Source organism: Pongo pygmaeus, chromosome 7, assembly GCF_028885625.2.
Source record: "Pongo pygmaeus isolate AG05252 chromosome 7, NHGRI_mPonPyg2-v2.0_pri, whole genome shotgun sequence".
Classification (NCBI taxonomy): Eukaryota; Metazoa; Chordata; class Mammalia; order Primates; family Hominidae; genus Pongo; species Pongo pygmaeus.
The window spans coordinates 76,403,891-76,418,147 of NC_072380.2; the positions used below are offsets into that span (position 1 = coordinate 76,403,891).

General features: G+C 41.5%; 1 long non-coding RNA gene across 1 annotated transcript in view; it reads right to left on the minus strand.

The window, feature by feature from the left end:
• The window catches only part of LOC129042581 (uncharacterized), a 525,503-nt gene extending 515,905 nt beyond the window's left edge, over positions 1 to 9,598 (minus strand). Inside the window, exon 1 of the long non-coding RNA XR_008504153.1 lies at positions 9,381 to 9,598. This is a non-coding gene — a long non-coding RNA (uncharacterized LOC129042581). The remainder of the gene's footprint in view (positions 1 to 9,380) is intronic.
• Between the last annotated feature and the right edge of the window lie 4,659 nt (positions 9,599 to 14,257).

Here is a 14,257-nt window from a genome sequence, read left to right on the forward strand (position 1 = left end):
TTGCCATTAAAAGTAATGCCATTACCCAGAATTCCATTACTGCAATTACTTTTGCAAGAACCTAATAGAATTCTCCTAAGACAGAGCTACAAAACTTATTTAACAATATAGGATTGGTCCTTCATCACAGAGAAATATTCTTGGGCCAGAAGAAATGAAAGGTTGGAAATAAAAATTCTATCTAGCCTTTTTTTGTTGGCCAAGATGGCTATTACAGAAAGAAAACGGAGTCTTTATCTTTCCTCTCTTGAAACCAGGAAATAACTCAGGCTTCCCAAAGTCTTTATTCCTTCAGCAATCCTTAACAATGTGGCGTCACTGATATGATTCAAAGATGTTTCATTATGTGAAGCTCACAAACCAATAGAAGTGACATGCATAAAATATATTTGCTAAAAGAGGTATATATCAAAGTGCACAGATACCTAAAGAATGGGGCAGCTCCCTCTGTGTGGGAACTAGGTGGCAAAGAGGCAATACTCCATGTAGGATGTCAAGGGGACCTGTTGAGGAATTTTAAACACAATCAGCTTGAGTGTTAGGAAATTCACTGTGGCAGCAAGAAAAGAGAAAATAGTAGAAAATGATGAAAAGAAAGACCACTGAGGAGGCTGTTACAACATTCCACAAGAGAGATAATGAATGTCTGAACTAAGACAATTATGCCAGGGACAGGGAGGACAAGATGCATTATTGAGGTATTTCATTGCAGAATTACAAAAAGAAAGAAAAGAAAAACTACTTCATGCCCATTTAAATATTCAGATAAGGGGAGGAACCATGGATGATGAGGAAGAAGATTCTCCCATGAACATGATCTTGCCCATAGCTTTTTAAGATACAATTTGTACATTCAGTGCATTAGCTTGAGGTTTGGGTGGATAGTTAGCCCTGTTTTCTTCCAATGCAAACCTATTTGCATTTATTGAGTTTCTTCAAGTTACATCATAAGGGAGGCTCCAAACAAGGCCAGCAGAAAAGACTTCCTGAGAAGAATGGCCAACAATACCACAATGTCAAAACTCTCCAGGAGGATTTAGGTGTGTTTCCTAGATGGTTGCTTAAGTGAGATATCATATGTAAACTGCAAATAGAGTGCCTGTCACATTAGAGGTACTCAATAAATTTTAACTATTTTACTATTAAGGTTCAGTCATCCACATTGAACACAGGCTTTCTCTAGATGGCTAATTAATCATGAAGCATTTCAAGCAACATTTATTGAATATGTGCACAGCTCTCTGCAGGCAATACTCCCTGGCATGTAGTTTGCCCAGAGTTGACTCCTGCAGAAGCACTCGAAAAAGGTAGGGTAAAACAACAGGGAGAGCATGAGCCTGGAAATTTAGAGATTTGGGTTATAGTACTAGGGACCCAAAATGTTAATCCAGTGCACTCTTCCTATAGTTGAGGAAACTGTCACTTTTTATTGCCTTACTCAATTTATCAGAGGTGAAGCCAGGCCCAGAAACAGGGGCTCCTGACTCCTGGCCCTGCACCTTTTCCATGATAGCACATACATGTGAGGCCCATCCGCTCTGGAAGGCCATACATGATCTAATTTACATTCTTGTGCAGATGACACTATCATGACAAATTAATTCCCAAAAACCTGAAACAATTCCTTAAATTTAGGTTAGCAGATCATGCCGCTAATGCCTAGGCAGATGTTACCATGCCTTGAGGCACTGCATACAAACCAGAAACTGAAGACAAGCACTAGTTTAGATTCATGGTGATTAAGAGGTTTATTTTGCTAAATATATTTGTCTACATTTCTACCTAAAATGCAAAAGAAACTGTGTATATAAGCATGTTCACACACACAGACACACACACACACACACACACACACACCTTAAGCCTCAGAGATGAAACCAGTAAAATTCAGTGTTTTCTATCAAAAGTTACATTCTGAGCTGAGTAGTTTAAAACCACTATTAAGCTCTCCAGGAAATGTATCTGTGACTCATCTGAGTCTGCTAGGTATGCATTTGAACAACCCAAACATTGGGATACATTATGTATTAACAGACAGCTTCCATATTGTAAGCATGTCTGTGTTTGTAGCCTTAAAACATGAATTAAGAAAACGGAATGCATCAGCAGTGCTCAGACCCATTAATTAATTAGTATTCACTATCCTTTTGCAAGTAAGCAACTTTATCTCCATTTTGGGATTAAGAAATTAAGTCAAAGTCAAAGAGCTATAATGGCTCACCAGAGGTTTGACTTTTAATAAATCTCAGATTATTGGTCTCATATTTTGGTCACTAATATTACAGTACTTTTCTGAAAGATTTAAAATGAGTATATGCCCTTATTGTTTCCTTTCTTTTGTTCTCCCTATTAACACTATATCACACTGCTCCAAATCAGCCCTCAATGCCTTATTTGGAACAGTGCTACAAACAGTAACTTATACCCAAAAACATAAGTTCCAAGGTTATTTGTATTTTTGAAATAAATACTTAGTGTGCTCTCCAATGTTAATTCCCATCCAAAAACTGCTATATTAAATTTTAATATTCTCTTTCATTATTTACTAAATTATTTTAATCACCAAAATACTGTACTTTTAAGTTACAATTTTTTAACTCTAGATTACCTCTGAGTTTTTAGCTCAATAGAAGGAATACTTAGATTCCCTACAGTACGGTGATTAGTTTTCTAGAAATAGACATATATAAGTAACAGTCATTTAAAGATTTTAGTATAAGAATCTTAAATAAATATTTCAATGGAAACTATAAGAAGGAAAAGAGAAACATTCATTTAATGTTTAGAACTAAATAGTAAATATAATTTTGAATTTAAATGTTTTCTAATCTAGCATTTATATTTTGATTTTTCTACTTTATATTATCATTCTCAAGATGTTCTGCCAGTATTAATAAACTTTCACAATTTTCCTTTAAGTGAGGATTACTACTCTCATAAGAAAACTAAAACATAATTATATTCAATATACTAGATGTATACCCATATTTAGAAAACTTCATAGAATATGTTAGATGTTATTAACATGCTCTCATTTTTCCTTTCTTTGAGAATTAGCACTAAGTATCAAGCATTCAATAAGTAGAATATAGTGAGTTAAGAGCTTTAAAGAGTTAATTATGCTACAAAATGATGCTTAACCTCAGTAAAGAACTAGCTCAAGGCCTCGAAGTTTCAGACTCATGATTTAATTGGCTAGATTATGTGTTCGGAAGTGAAATAGGGTAGCAAAAAAGCTTTCTTAAAATAAATATTGAAAAACTGGAAAAAGAAGAAAAAAGAATCATTACATCCCAAAATTAAATCTCTGAAAAGTAAAATTGCTACTGCCTTTGCCCAAGTTCTCTGTTTCACAGTTTAATGCAACATAAAATTCCAATTCATGTGTATATATATATGTTTGGCTTCAAGCCCATGAGCTCATACACCCATGTGAATAAAAGGCAACCCAAGTCAATGTCCTGGTGAAGGCATTGCAGGCAAACTGAACAGTTTGAGCCAAAGAAGAGAGAGAGCTTTTGGATAGGAGTGTTTGAAAAAGCATAAGGCATCTGCCCAATGACAGAAGTAGAAAATAACTGCAGAGAGGAGAATATGGAGAAAAATGATTCTGGGAAGATACATGGTGATTAAATACCTACTTCTGTCATGAGTGATTATGAGAAAAATAAATCATGTGAGATATTTCTGGTTGAAGAAAAAATACAGATTTTGGAGAAAAACGTATTGAAATTCTAGTCTTAATTCCAAAATTTGTTAGCTGTGTGACCCTGGTCAGGTTATATAACCCTTCAAAGCTTCAGCATTCTCATTTTTAAAATAAAGAAAAATTAATACCTATGTTAAAGGGCTGAGGTGAGAATATATGAAATAATGTGTCTGTGATAGAGCCTGGTAGAGCATTTCACATAGAGTACACCCAACCAAATGCCAGTTCTTTTTTCTTCCCATCATCCCTTGGTCTTATTTAAAGATCAGTGAACACACCAGACAACTTTCCTTGCAACCCAGCAATTCTACTATCTCCCAGGCAATTCAGACTTTTTTGTTCCCCCTAATCCCTTGATCCATCCATAGAAGTAAATTTTCAAACAAAAAGCATTGTAAAACTGCATGATTATTTGTCCTAATCAGTTTGACTTGTTTTAATGTTCTGAAAAATCCTTTGATAACCATTTTTAGAGTTATGTTTGCATTCCAACTCTAAATTAGGGCTATTCTGTTACATCAACAACTATATTTACCATTATCTGTTCTACCTTTCTCTCTCTCTCTCCAAACACACTCACATACACACAAACACACACACACACACGCCACACACTAGAAGGGGATGAGGACATAACTAACGTAGAATTATCCAGAAAGAGCAATCCCATTCTCTATCTTCCAGACCCAAAACTTCTAAAATCAGGAGAGCTCTTCCTAAATCTTTGAGACTGTTGTTCCTGGGCAGTCCCAGAGATATGTCTCAGATCACTAACGCTTAGGTTACTCTAAGCCCACCCTAGAAGAAAATCACACCTACAATGTGGTCTTCTCCATGCCTCTGGCCAGATCGCCAAACTCCACAAAGTGAGTCTTATACTCAACAAGTACACTAGTCTTAAAAAAAACAAACAAACAAAAAAAAAACTTCAAGCCCTCACCTGACTAGTTTTAAAGCATAACTTACAAAGCAAGCAAATCAATAGCACAGTGCATCTGCCCATTGGGCTGATTTATTGCCACTGCAGTCTGAGAAGAGAAGGAAGAGAAGAGAAGAAGAGAAGGAAAAAAGAAAAAAGAAGAAGAGAGAAAGATGAGGAGGTACAGGAGGGAATGGGAAAGCTTGATCATGAAGCTTATATTCTTCACAGCTGGAATTATTAGGGTTGATGCTAGCAAACCCAGGATTGCACCAAAGCATGAAATTGGCATTACTCTACCACTTTGGAGAAACTGTGGCTCTGCTTCTAAGGGCAAGGGCTTTCACAAAGGCCCCAGGAACCTGTCATGTCAAGCTTAGCAGCCTTTCTGATCAGGCCCCACAGCCCCAATCTCAACTCTTCCCAGGTGGCGCTGGAATGACTTGCCCTGGCTGGGCTCTGTGGTGATGTACATGTACAAACAAATCTGTTTATCTTTAGGTCTCAGAAGACCAATAAATAACCTCGGGATAAAAAGTAGTTGAGGTAGAATGGGGTATCAGATGACTGGTTTTACAAAAACTGCCTTTCATAAGAAACTGGAGTATCCAGAAGAACTCTTAGGATATTCATAAACTTAAGTTATAAATAGTTATGAATAAGTTACTTAAACTTCAGTTAACTGTGGTCTTCAGAAAACTGGAATTTGATTAAAGCTAGTTGCAATGCAATGTAATTATATATTTTCATGGCTAAGTATTTTTTTTCTTTTCCCATAACTAAGACCTTTTCCCCTCTAATGTCTTTTTCTTACAAAATATGTTCAAGTTAATGTTCCTGTTTTTAGGGTTTTAATTTTAAATATGGTCTTCATGCATCTGCAATGTATATGTAACTACTGGGAAATAAAACATCGTGCACATCCATAAAACATAACATTATGTTGCTGCAGACTAGCATGAACTCCAAAGTGCCAGTCCTGATGTGAAACCAGAGTCATTCTCCTCCCTCTTAATACCTTTTTCATCAGTTACAGAACAAATGATTTTTACCAGAGCTTAATTTTCATGGGATCTCTTAGGCACCTTGAGTGGAGAGGCAGAAGAATTATAGAGAAAGAAAAGCTTGGCAAATGAACCCTTTCCTGGCACAAGGAGACTGGTTCAATATTATGAGCATTTCCACCCAAACTCTACTTGATCCATAGACTCTATTGCCTAACCCCCTCCTCCCCAAAACCCCTGCTCCCATTAGTATTTCCCAAAAAGCAATAAAACACATAAGAGGCACTAGAAGAGTTCAAGGACATTGAGCTACATTTTAATCCATAAAAACACAAGAAAAAAAAATAAACAAAAATACCTTAATTCTTTGCCATAATCTCAACACAGCTAGTCCTTACAGTATTTCTAAACAGCTTCCTTAAGTGAAAGAGAAGCTTGTGTCAACCTAAAACACTCAATCACTGATTACCAAGATTAAAAATCCAAATACAGATGTGTTTTATTGTGTATATTTTATGTTTTAGGCATTTCTAAAACTTAACCTTCATTTAAAAAAAAACTACCCCATTGGCAGTGCTGAATACTTCCTTTTCAACTTATAACAAACAACCATAAACCTCTGGGATTTAAACAGTTTAACACACACACTCATATTTGGAGCTTTTGTGAAATTCTCTAGTATACTTTGCTTTGTCACAAGTGGTTATATAAGCAGATAGGCTTTCTGGGTGAAAAATTGATGTCTAAGCCAAAATGGATTTCACAACATATGCACCAAAATGCAATTAGTTAAAGGAAATATTGAACTAAGAAGAACTATAGGAAATAATTTTGAGGGAAAAGTTTCATTCAGAAGTTTGATTTTCTTTTATTTCCAAAAAATGAGATGTTTTATTACGTTATATACAGAAATACATTAGGGGCGTTTAAATGCAATATATGTTAAACCTAATGAAAATTTTGGATTAAAAATTACTTTTGGTATACTCATGAAGTATTTAAATGGAAGAATCAAATAAATGTATATCATGTGAGGTTCTAGTTTTCTAAATATAACTTTGAGTCTTTAGTGAGCTGAAAGTTTATAAATAAGTTAAGTGCTAGGCTGAGTCGCTACACAGAAGTCTTAGATCTATACAAGTAACCAGAATTCTCTGGCAACAGGCAGATCATAGGGGGCAAGTCAAATTTCTATCAGTTTCTTTTTACCTTCATTCCATTATGAAAAACAACACTAGTTTACTTTTAGATAAGACAGAAAGTAGTCTGTATTAAGGCAACATTCAGCAGAGTTTACATTTATACTTCATAATAACCTATTGCTACTGTATCTTGTCAGATCATGTTCATATAAATTCAAACTGAATTTGACAAATTCTGTCAAGAAGGAAAAAAGGTCTGAATTATATGGATCTGCCAGGAAGAAACATAAATGCAAAAGCTGAAATGCTTCCAGATAAATTCCCCAGACTGTATATACTTTTCATTTTGTAATCATATGTTTTGTAATCTCAACTTCATTTGGATAAAGATGCACAAGTTTTAGCAAGATATTTGTTTCCTTTTGTAGTGATTTATTAAAATGTGTCTTTTTTTAAAAAAAAGAATAAATCTGTCCAGGTGGTTTTTTTGAGGTTAAAAAAAAAATTCCAGAATATACATGATTTGCATATCTATGAAGTAATTTTTGTGATGTGCTAAATCTGTTGTAAAATTTTTAGGTTTTTGTTAGAGATGTAAATATTTTCTTTAAAAATACAAGTATGTATGTATTGTCCCAGAAAAAAACGTACTTGGGAATAACAATGATTTCATAAATATATACCAAATTTAACAAATATTGCTTCCATGGTAAATAATATCAACAAATAACATTTCTCTATTTTAAACATTTGCTGAATATAATGTTTATGTATTATTCTTTCTCCTTTGAAAAATGTGGAAGGTATTCCAATTTCCATACAAATTCACTGGAATATTTAAGGAAATGTTGTTACAATGCTATTTACTTAGTTTCTTAGCAAAAGAAAAAGAGAGAGAGAAGCAGAAGAGGAGGAGGAGGAAGAAGAAAAAGAAAGAAAGTATTTAGAGTCTTTAAATGTGCTGAAATGGTGTGCTGTGCAATGATGTATGTACACATTCAATGTATTACATATTATTTTAAAGCTTTTATCTATTTGTTTATTTGATAAAACTTACTCAGAGATAATCTGTGAAAGACAAGTCCCATTTAGTAGGTACCTTTAGTTTCCAAATAAACATGTATATACAAATGGAATATTGCCTCCTTTAAGCAAATTAGGAAGTCAACCAAAATAGCAAAAGGAAAAACATGACATAAAATTGTCATGTCTCCCAAATGAATTTGTTGAATGAATACATTGTGTGTATCCACACCCTAAATGCTTTTCTGAAACAGTAGAGCTTTCCATAGCAGATATGTTTTTTAAAGCATAATCTTGTGAAAACAGTGCATGTTAGGTGACACACTGGTATGTAGTAAACAGATAACTACTTGTTTTCTGAATAATCTTACTTGCTCATTTGGGAAACAATTCATAGAAGAAATATTCATTGTTCTTATGCATAAACTTTAAAAATTGGCCAAATTATTTTCAAAGTATAAACAGAAAGATAAGAATACTAAACTTTCCCCTGCCTACATTTGAGAGTTTGTCAGCAGTCAACCCCAAGGCCTTTAATCCCAGGCTTTAAATAATTCAGATAACACTTGATTACTCCGTTGCAAGAACCCTTGAGCTCTGCAAAATCTGAGTAACACAATATTTTCCACATTAAAAAAGGCCAATCTTAAATAGTAGGCATCAGACCAAAGTATGCAACTCATTTTTGCATTTACTACATAAACTCTGGTAAATATCAGCGTAGTTTGCTACCAAGTAATTCTGCATTTCTTGCTTTCATTACCAAGCCCTCTAGTTCTACAGCTTAATTTGCTCAACTCAGAATCCCCCATCCATACTTGTTCTGGTTTTAAAGGCTTCTTTGAATCATAACAAGTGAAATGGTTAGTTATGTTACTCAGAAACTCAAAAGTGCACACAAAAGAAAATTTAAACTTAAAAGAATACTGTTTTGACATTCATTTCTATTTCTTTAGGAAAATCATTGTTTTATATCTTTTGACAACCAAGATTCAATATCTGCTGCCTCCGTTACTTGTAAACATCAGCCATTACAAAAGAGCTTTGCTCACTTGGCTAAATTACAACCTGAGTAATGTGAAACAGACAGAACAACCAAGAAATATTGGCTTCCAACCCCAAATCAAAAAGCGACAAAATTTTGCCATCAAAAATGTCTAGCTGAGTTCTAAATGGATTAAACTCATCCATAAAACTGACGTATGTAGCACTTCACTTTGATGTATAGTAGGGTCCATATATGTCTGAGCATGTGTTCATAATTATCATGTAACCAGATAAATAAAAGACACAAAATTAGGTTACAAACATCAAATAAGCTCTGTAAAAATTATCAAAGTTGAGTAAAGAACCCACTGACTTTAGTGGTATGGAACATTTTTAATCAATTTCTTCTCTCAAAGTAAACTCATCATATCCTTTCCCCTCAATCCTTGTCTGAGCATAGGAATAATCAGTTCCTCTTCACTCTAGCAAGCAAGTTTAGTTTTTTCATATATCTGGCCTGAAACAACATGAAGTAGAAAATCTACAGATTGCATTCAGTATCACCAATAAGTATCGCATTTGACTACTGCTCATACCATTTGGAAACCAGTCCTCACATGACGACTGGCCTGACACCTCATCCATCAGCAGGGTGCCCAGAGCAGAGTTGGACAGTCTTCCTTGCTCCATCTCCAGAGGGGAGGCCCAGTTGGGAAACAGGATTCTCTTCCAATAGCAATTAGATCTTTAAGATCAGGCCTCAGCAATATGACCTAAAGCCATCCTTTCTTGCAACAAAGTCTCCAGCATCTTCAGAGGAAGAGACAGGGAGTGAGGCAAATGAGGAGAAATCCAGGTCTCCGTGGCCTGATTAGAAACTTTGTTGTGTCAAATAAACTTTGGCCACTGGAGGAAAGTGCCCCATGGTTGCTCTGGCTTTAGAAAGATCTGTCCAGGGCTTCTCAATCTTCTTTTCACCCCTCTCTCTCTCACTCCCTCTCTCTCTCCCCTCTTCTCTTGTTTCAAAAGGGGCCTCTGGTCAGCGCTGATTAATAAGTGTTTTTTGTTGTGAAGTGTTGAATAATAGAGGATGGCCGGTGACCCAGTAAGGACTAAACCTTGCGCTGGTTTATTGTGGCAAGCTGAGAAAGGGGCTTTAGGCCCGGGACCCCAGGCACTGACCCGCACACATCCCGCGGATCGCCTATTCATTCGCACAGCCCTCCAGTCGCCCAGGCTCCCATTGTTTGCTGAGCAACAATGGAGATTTCGCAGGGAAAGTAAAGCTCTTTTCAGATTCCTCTCTGATGTTTTGCATTTAGGGAAACACCGACCTCCACTTTTTCCCCCGACATTTTCCCTCCTGGCATTTAAAGCTGTTCGTTTTCGGGGAAACTTGTGTGAGTTTGGCGCTTGTTCGACCAACACCAGTGTTAGGAAGAGGCGAGACGGGTGGAAAAAGGAGAGCCCCACAGATTTCCCGTGTGTGTGTGTGTGTGTGTGTGTGTGTGTGTGTGTGTGTGTAATGCATTTAGAGGACGGGAGCTGCCTCTAGGGAGAAAGTGGAAGGGGGGAGGGGAGAAGAAAAAGGAAAGAGCGCGTTTCCTCGCCGGGGTTACCGGGGTGGCGCGGGCTTCGCGGCAGAGGGGTGGCCAGCCCGGCCCGCAGTTACTCGCAGCCGGCTGGGAAGTGGCGGGTCCGGCTAGTCCGCGGGCGGGCGGAGCGCGCCGTCGCTGCCAGTGTCCCACTTTCACCTTCCTTCCCCGAGCCTTTCCCTGCTCCTCCGCTCCCCGAGCCCGGGGCGGCCCCACAGACACCAGCGCCTCTATCCTGCGCTCCTTGGCGGACGCAGCCGGGCGAGGTCGCGGCGGGAATGGGCGCCCAGGCCCTGCCCGCCAGGGCCGCATCTCCGTCCCGAGACTTACTTCTGCTTTGCTTTCCTGCACCTGGCCTGGGGCAGGCTTTCTAGTTTCTGCCTCGGCCCGAGGAGCCGACTTCCGCAGGACCGGCTTGGGGCAGGGGGTGCCGATGGGGGCAGCGGGGCGAGGCGAGGTCGCAGGGAGACGACCAGGCCTGCTTGGGCCTGGGCCGCTCCAGCCGCCTCGCCTCTTTAGGGACCTCGCCCCGGGACCACCCGAGTCGACCCACAGCTCCCGAGGAAACAGCTGCCTCGGGCCTAAGGGTCTTTGCTTTCCCCCAACGCATGCAAGCGTGGGTCGCCAGCCCAGCAGGTCTGGCGTGGAGGCCGGAGGAGGGTGGGGAGCTGGCGGTGCCCTATGGCCAGACGAGTGCAAGTCGGTTAGTGTTTTACGCGCCTGGGGGAGGCGAAGGGCGCGGGCTTGCGGGGGCCGGGCCGCGAGTATTGGGAGGGGGTGCCTCGTGAGGCCGTGCGAGGCCGCCCTCCCCGGCCGGCCTCGTCCACGCCCTTGTGGCCGCCCAGACCCTCTGCGCTTTGGCTCGGCGTCCCTACGCGCCTCCACCTTTTCCAGGTGCACGCCTGGGCGCGGAGCTAGGCTGAGCCCCCAGCGAGGGGCGTGGGGCGAGGGGCGAGGGCGTGGGCGCCACGCAGGCCGCGGAGCCTGGTGGGCTGCGGGAAGCGTGCACTGCGCCTGCCTGCCGGGTCCCAGCCCGCCGCCCAGAGCTCCCCGACCAAGCCTTGACAGCTCTCGGAGCAGCGAGAAGAAGAAGAGGAGGAAGGACACAAAGAGGAGGAGGCGGCGGCGGGCGGCGAACTGAGGGCAGCTCAGGGGGAGGAGGGTTCATTGTCCGGTCCCCCCAGTCCAATTGATATGCTAATCCCTTTTCTGATGCCATAACAAAGAACACCTTTGCACTTTTAAAAGACTTTTGTGCCCTGGCTACAGAAGTTTATTATCCACTAATTAGCAACAACTTCTGGCAATGAGTTGGGTTACATTTTCATAAGTTCCAGGCCTGAGCGACGAGGTGCGCAGGGCAGGAGGAGGTTTGAGAGCAGGGCAAACCCGAAACCTGGCGCTAGAAAGGAATCACCCGCTCACTTTCCTAGGCATAGGGCGCCAGGCGGGGATCGAAAGCGAAAAGTGTCCGGAAAAATGTTCTTAAGGCTGGGGATGGGGTGAGGTGGGGTGGAGTTGAGCGATTTGGGCCCAGAGTGGCTGATGACCTTATTGGACCCGATTCTGTGATCCGCATCCCTAGAGCTGCGCGGAGGCGGAGACTGTGGCTGCCGTGCAGGTGTCCCGGCCCAGCCATCTGTTTGGGGTGGGAGTGGGGTGAAAGTCTCGGACTAATGTTGGGGTGCTCGCCTGTGATCTCTCTCACGTTTTCCTTTGAGGCCTCCACTCGGAATAAGCCGCCGGCGAGGGAGCGGCCCATTCGTGGGAAACGCGCCCACCGCTTGGGTTCCTTCCTAAGGCCTCCCCACCAACAAGGCTGAAATTCTAATGCCCTGGAAGATGAGGCAAAGCTGGCATTGCCAGAGTCGGGGGAGAGGGGAGGATGCTGGGTAAAGTGCCCACCCGGGGTGGTGTGAAGTCGTCACCCCACAGAGCAGATTCTGCTGCTAACCAGAGCTGAGAGCCGCACCTTCCCAGCGGCGGGCCCCAGTGCGCACCGCGTGACTTTGCCTCCCCCAGGCTCAGCAAGTCGTTGACGATCTTTAGCAGTCCCGCATCCCAGGTCAATAAACTGGAAACGGATAGAATGAGAATCATGGATGAGAGATAAAGGGCAGCGGGGTGATGCGCATTTCTTGTAGTGCCTCCAAAAAACCGTGGTCTCTCGCCGCTAATAAAACACCCTTGCGGTGAGGCCTTTGGTCTAGGTTCAACCGCAGAGATGTTTTGTCTTAGGTAATTCGAGCCCCCAAACCCAGCACCTTGGGATTATATTATACACACACTTATATTCTTTCTGTATTTTTTAAAATTCTTCTTTCATTTTTGGTTTGCTGCTTTTTGCAAACGACCCGGTTGGAGATATTGTTGGATATTTCAAGCAGATGTCAGGTGGGTGTTGGCGGCCTGTGAGTCCTCCTGCAGTAGCAGCAACAGCCAAGTACGGTTTGATAAATGCTCAAGGTGAAATGTGGCCTTACTCAAAACCCCAGAGTGATTTAGGGTAGAAGAGCAAATATTCAGAGGGGGGAAGTGGTGAGTTATATTGTTACATTCCCTTTCGATGGAACTAAATGCGGTTATCTGCGGTCCTAACCTCTCTCGCATCGGAGTGCAATGTTTCTGAACAAGCTCTGTTAGAACTGGAAAATGGGAGGGGGTGAGGGAGCCCACTGACGACTTAACGGAATCTTACTGAAGAAAATACAAAGATAACCGAGATATTCATGATATTACATCTCATGATCTTCCAGACAAGCGTCTCTCCGGAACAAGAAAATATTCCCAAATTTCTCCCCAGCAGTGGCCTTGGGTGGAGTGAGGGAGGAGGTGGGTGGTGTGTGTAGAGAATAGAAGGTCTCTCTCTGTTGTCACCCTCGGCCCCCTTCATTGAGGATGAACAATGGCCAGGCCTGGAGTTCTTCCTGAAAGAGAAACTGCAGGAAGGCAGAGTTGCTCTTTGTACCCCAGCCCCTTTAGAGGAGGGGGAGTCATATACAGGATCCCCCTGACCACTGGGCGGTGTCCGGGAGATCAGAACCCCTCAGATACTCTGGGAGCTAAAAAGGCGCCGGCCCTGTCCTCCCAGAAGGCCCACGCAGCCGCTGGAAGAAACCCAAGCAAAACCCAGCGACCTCAAAATTCGCCAGGGGGATAAGCGGGGAGAGGAAAACTACTCACTCTCACATGCCCTGTCAGTCCCCCCACGCCACCATCCCGATGTCTGATCAGGCTTGATTCTGCTGACGTGTGTATTTCAGATTAAGGATGTATTTATTTATTTATTTATTTAATCCTTCAGATCTTCCCACCCCATAAAAGAGACTTAATTCCTTTCCAGGGCGACGGGTTGATAAAAAGGCTCCATTTTAAAGCAATGGGGGATCATATGACTGTGACCTTGACGTGTGAAAGGGGGGAGGGGCAGGTAGTTTGGGGCCCAGACCTTAGGCCTCTGCAATTCTGGGGCGTTCTAGGCCCTTGATAAGAACATCAACAAGAGGGATTTATTTTCAAAGGTTACCATTAGCAGTTCATTCACTAAAGTTGAGAATTCGGTATTTTTATATTACGTGAAATACATGATTTAATTATACTCCAAAAACAAATTAAGGACAGGCCTTCTACACAAATTGGAGGCAGCTAAATGCTCTTTTGTGCCTGCAGCCCTCGGGTTGTTAAAGAGGCTGCTGATGCATGAGAAGTAAGTGACTGATTTAACTCATTGGGATGCAGGAAGCGACCTGCCCTCTTTTGAAAAAAAGCGAGAGAGAGAGAGAGAGAGAAAGAGAGAGAGAGAGACTTCGAGCTTGAGAAGAGAGAGGGAGGGGATAGGAGAGGAGGGAGAAGGAAATGACAGAGAGAGAGAGAGAGAG